Raw genomic sequence first — 6296 nt, forward strand, 5'->3', positions numbered from 1 at the left:
ATAGTACAGCTATAGAGTGATCACCACATAATATTGGTCTGGATACAGAGTCATTATGCAGTGGTCAATCTATGGCGGTAATATTGGTCTGTATATAGTGTGTATATAGAGTTATGTGGCGGTCACTCTATGGCGGTAATATTGGTCTGTATAAAGTGTCATTATGCAGTGGTCACTCTTTGGCATTAATATTGTTCTGTATATAGTGTATATATAGTCATTACTGCCATAGATTGACTACCACATAATGACACTATATACAGACCAATATTACCGCCATACAGTGACCACCACATAATGACTCTATATATACACTATATACAGACCAAAAGTACAGCCATAGAGTGACAGCCACATAATATTGGTCTGTATACAGTGTATAAAGAGTCATTCATTATACAGTGGAAAGTCTATAGCGGTAATATTGGTCTGTATATAGTGTATATAGAGTCATGCGGTGGTCACTCTATGGCAGTAATATTGGTCTGTATATAGTGTATATAGAGTCATTATGGGGCGGTCACTTTATGGTGGTAATATTGGTCTATATATAGTAAAGTTTTCTTCAATAACGGTATGGAGGTAATATTTGGTCCTGATTATAGTGATTTTTTTATTTTATTTTTTTAAAGCAATTCATATAAATAGTTCTTGTGTTTACACCACTAGCGGCAGTCCTGGCATGTAGCGGCAGTCCCAGAAAGTAGTGGCAGTCCTGGCATTTAGCGGCAGTCCCAGAATGTAGGGGCAGTCCTGACATGTAGTGGCAGTCCCGGCATGTAGCGGCAGTCCCGGCATGTAGCGGCAGTCCCGGCATGTAGCGGCAGTCCCAGAATATAGTGGCAGTCCTGACATGTAGGGGCAGTCCCGGCATGTAGCGGCAGTCCCAGAATGTATGGGCAGTCCTGACATGTAGGGGCAGTCCTGACATGTAGGGGCAGTCCTGACATGTAGGGGCAGTCCTGACATGTAGGGGCAGTCCTGGCATATAGGGGCAGTCCTGGCATATAGCGGCAGTCCCGGCATGTAACCTTCGGAACTGAGTAAGGGGCCTAATACATGGAGCGAAAATAGTCCGAATCAGGACGCTATCGCTCTGTGAGGACACTGGGGAACATGATCAGGTAGTATATATCACAGACAAGGCCTGAGGGCACCGGGGAACGTGATCAGGTAGTATATATCTTTATTGTTTACTTTATACAGCAAGGATTGCACACACATCACTAATGATATACTGTATATATACACATAGGGGGAGATTTATCAAACATGGTGTAAAGTGAAACTGGCTCCGTTGCCCCTAGCAACCAATCAGATTCCACCATTCATTACTCACATTCTAAGATGGTGGAATCTGATTGGTTGCTAGGGGCAACTGAGCCAATTCTTCTTTACACCAGTTTGATAAATCTCCTCCATAGCTTTTGCTGTAGTAGGCTCTCTAAGTGAGCTCCATTCTACCAGATTGGCGCTCACTTCTGCAGAATATCAGGCTGTGTAATACGGCCTTAAAAGTGGCCGTACACTTCCAATAACTGCTGGCTGAACAATCCTTCAGCTGACAATTATCTGTCCCATCCGGTCCCGTCCTCCCCATACACAGAAATTTGGCACATCTGAGTGTTCCTGTGTTCTCTATGAGAGGGGAAAGCCATAGCCATACAGATCTGATGGCGGCTTATCTCTCTGAGAACAAAGAGGTTGGGGGTTGATTTTCCATCAAGCTTGACCCCCTATGTCCACTGATATCATCTGTCAGAGGACTGTCCAGAGAGCCCCATACACCTTACACTGATGGCCGAACCCACCAGGAGCAACAGGTACCACCAACAAAAGAGTAACATGTATGGGGACCTTAAATTGTTGCTAAAATATTTCAGCATTTGGGGCCCCACCTTCAACTTTGCCCAGGGCCACATCTAGTCTAAAACCGGCCCTGTACAGAGTGTCACAGTGGATTTCGTTATCCAGAGTGCCATCTGAAATTGTGTTTACTGACTTTACTAGACATGACACCAAAAAGTTAAATTACTACTATTTGGAACCTTATGGGTGGGAAAAAGGGAAGAAAGTTGCTGAAAATTTGTGGAGCCTAATATGTTTGTCTGGCAGGTTCCGTAGAGATGAATTGTAGCTGCAAGAAATCATCATGGTGGTCCGGACCAGAGGAGAATAAAAAGGAAAGTGATGCTTCAGACCAAAAAAGACGTCCCCTGTGAGTCACTGAATGACGTTTTTTTTTTTATTTTGTAGGTAGGGGTGTATTATTTGGTAGGGGTGCCCCAAGGTAAAAAAAAAAAAAAAAGTTTGCCAATACTGCTCTGAGCCATAATACTGTACACCCACTGCTTCTTCCTAGCAAAATCCACTAGATGCACAGGCTGAGTAAGGGTCCATTTACACAGAAAGATTATCTGCCAAAGGTTTGAAGCCAAAGCCAGGAATGGATTTAAAAAGAGGAGAAATCTCAGGCTTTCCTTTATGACCTGATCTCTGTTTATAGTCTGTTCCTGGCTTTGGCTTTAAATCTTTGGCAGATAATCTTTATGTGTAAATGGACCCTTAGGGTCTTATTACATGGGCCAATGATGGCCCGATCAATAATGTAAACGAGTGCTAATTTGCTAGATTGGCACTCATTTACTGAGCCTATAAGGGTCCATTTACACAGAAATATTATCTGACAGATTATCTGCCAAAGATTTAAAGCCAAAGCCAGGAATCGGTTTGAAAAGAGGAGAAATTTCAGGCTTTCCTTTTAATACCTGATCTCTGTTTATAGTTTGTTCCTGGCTTTGGCTTCAAATCTTTGGTCGATAATCTGTCAGATAATCTTTCTGTGTAAATGGACCCTTACACAGCTTGATAATCGTTTAGCAAGGGCTGGATTTTACACAGCCTTTAAGTACTCTGTGGGTGCTCTTTCCTGCTTCAGCTAGTGTATATGGTTAGTAACTGCAGATGGGACCTAGAATAGCAAGTCTAGATTCAGCCTGCGATTCAAAACTGCATATGCTAGCTGTAGTGGCTAAGGGCCCTTTTATATGGAGCCATTATCTTCTGATTTTGGCAGATATCGCTCTGTGTAGTAAAGACAACAATCAGCCAAGGAACTGATGTCTTTCAATGTGTTCAAAATTCATTGGCCACCGGCCGTGCATCGCTACGTGTAATAGTGATGTGCGACCGCTGGCTGATGTCTGTGCAGCAAGATAATCAAGTCTTATAATAGGCTCTGTAAGCGAGCGCCAATCTAGCAGAATGACGCCACTTACCCAGGATATCAGGCTGTGTAATATGGCCCTAATGCAGTGGGTAAGAGCACACAGAAAGTGCTATGTTCTCACATAGAGTTAATAACACAAACACAATGTGAGAACACACTCTTATACTCAGGCCTTCCCGCTCCTGTCTCTAAGCTTGGCATCTTCCTCCAGTGACCATCACATGCAGAACAGAGGAGGATGCTGAGCCATATAGCCAGGAGCGAGGAGGGCTACCTACAGTACGCAATCATTTTTATAGATCGCTGTATACTTTATTTTTTAGGAAAGCCGGGGGGGGGGGGGGGGGGGATTGGCGGGGCCTCCACCAACCTTGTCGCCCAGGGCCTCCGCCAACCTTAATCCGGCCCTGGCTACAGGCACTACAACTCCCAGCATGTACTGACAGTCTGCAGCCCTCAGGATATCCTGGGAGTTGTAGTGCCTGCAGCTCTTGTAGTTGGGTCCTAGTTTAAAAGTTTGTGCTAGTGTACTGTAGTGACCGCGGGGCTGTGTCAGTACACTGTGTCAGTACACTACACTGACCCTTATAGACCCCAATGGTACACAGGCTCTGCACACTATAGAAGTGATTACAGTGCAGTTACTAATGACTCACAGGTGACGTCTTCTCCAATTGCCGTTGCTCACTTTTTGCTTTTTTCTGCATCTGGCGCAGCCATCATGAAGACTTCTCCAACCACAACTCATCTGCAGGCGGGCAGCTGGGGGTGACTGGGGCAGGGGGAGCAGCAAGGGGAGAAGGATGGGGGCAGGGGAGCAACTATGGGGCAGAAGGATCAGCTGGGGGGCAGGGGGAGCAGCTGGGGTGGCAGTGGGAGTAGATGGGGGGGCAGAAGGAGCAGCTGGGGGGGAAGTTGGGGTGACAGAAAGGGGGAGCAATTGGGGGCAGCTAGGGTGGCAGGAAGATGATGAGGCAGCTGGGGTGGCAGGGGAGCAGCTGGGGTGGCAGGGGAGAAGATGGGGGCAGGGGAGAAGTTGAGGGTGGCAGGGGGAGAAGCTGGTGGGGCAGGGGAGAAGTTGGGGGGAAAGGGAAGCATCTGGAGGGGGCAGGGGAGAAGCTGGGCGGCAGGGGAGAAGCTGGGGAGCAGGGGGAGCATCTGGAGGGGGCAGGGGGAGCAGATGTGGGCACGGGGAGAAGCTGGGGGGCAGGGAGAGCAGCTGGGGGCAGGGGAAGAAGCTGGGGGGCAGGGAGAGCAGCTGGGGGTGCAGGGGAAGAAGCTAGGGTGGCAGGGGGAGAAACTGGGGGGCAGGGAGAGCAGCTGCGGGGTGCAGGGGAGAAGCTGGGAGGGCAGGGGGAGCAGATGGGGGTGCAGGGGGAGAAGCTTGGGGGCAGGGAGAGCAGCTGGGGGGGCAGGGAGAGCAGCTGGGGGGGCAGGGGAGAAGCTGGGGGGGCAGGGGGAGAAGCTGGGGGGCAGGGGGAGAAGCTGGGGAAGAAGGAGCATCCGGAGGGCAGAGGCAGGCTTGGCAGTTCCCTCCCATGCAGCTCCAGAGCCGGCCGGGCTGAACTTCCGGCAGCTCATAGCTGCAGCACCACGGTCCCGAACTTCTCTCCTGCTCGGCGGCACATGGAACGTCATCGTGCCGAGCAGGGGAGAAGTCCGGGTCCTGCTATGGCTTGTGATAGAGGCAGCGAGAGCAGCCTCTCTCTCCAGAGACCGGCTCTGCAGTTCTCGTAGTAGCTACGGGCAGAAGCTAGTGTGGTGTCCCAAAGTTAAGTGCTTTAGGCACCAGTCAGAAAGTTATCCCTTCAGTGGTAATGAAGGTGCATTCTCTAGTTTTACCACAAGGTGTCGGAGTTCTATTTAAGCAGTGTTATGTGTTGCACAGCTGTAGTTATTAGAGGGTTACTGGTTTTGTACCACATGGTCTGTGCTAGCCAATGAGAGATGCTGTTCTTTTTCTACCAAGAACACCTGTAAAACAGCAATTGTGGTCAGCTCACCAAACGGACAATGTGCACTGGGTCCTATGTTGAAGCACAGAGAAAAGGCAAGCGGCAGTATAATGAAAAATATTCTCCAACTCCAAAGTTAGTAAAAATCCAAAGTCTTTATTAGAATATGTTAAAAATATTCTTAAAAAAACATTGATGTTCACAAGAAAAATAACCAACGTGTTTTGGACAGAACGTTCTTACTCCATGAGTAGGGACGTTCTGTCAGAATCGCGTTACAATTCGGTGATAATACATTTTAGCTATGTTCACACACTGTTGAAACTAATGGCAAATAGCCTTTCTGTGTTTTCAATCCACTCCTTGTTTTGGTTGCAAAAATACTGAGCAAAAATACTGTGTGGGAGCATAGTTTTAGGCATCTGACTTTCATAACAAGGGCTGTCATTGTGAAAAGAACTTCCACTTTATATATATATATATATATATATATATATATATATATATCTAACGGATGTTATTTGAGCAATGGCGGCTGTTGTTATAAAAGACGGCCATCATTTTTCAATAGCGTGAACCTAGCCCTAGACTGCTTCTGGGAAAGCTGCATTAAAGTATTACCGTCACTTTAAATCCTTTTGACATGTCACAAAGACGAAACAAAAGTTTTAATTAGTCGGCTGAGCGCTTCTCTCCCAGGCTCCCTCCTCTCCGTCTGGCTGCCTGAGGCCGGATATATAGACTTACAATAAAAATATGAAATGTCTGTGTGACAAGTTAAAAGTATTTTAAAGCAACAGTAAATCTTTAGAGCCCAGTGATAATGTGTGGTACTTCCTATCTTTTTTCCCCCTTCATAGTTTCCACTTGTCAGTGCCCCCGTCTGTCTAGGTCATGTTTATTTTAGCCTGTGAATGCCCAATTTTTTTCCATGATCCATGAGTGAAATATCCCTTTTGTGATGATAGTGTCCTTTTAACATATACATATAAAAAGAAATCCCAGTAGAGACATGAAAACCTTCCCATCACCCCATCATAACCTAAACCATAGTATAACATTATTAATATTAGTCCATGTGACCACCAACTTGCTTTTTAAAAATAAAAAAT

This window comes from Dendropsophus ebraccatus, chromosome 5 (assembly GCF_027789765.1).
Source record: "Dendropsophus ebraccatus isolate aDenEbr1 chromosome 5, aDenEbr1.pat, whole genome shotgun sequence".
NCBI lineage: Eukaryota > Metazoa > Chordata > Amphibia > Anura > Hylidae > Dendropsophus > Dendropsophus ebraccatus.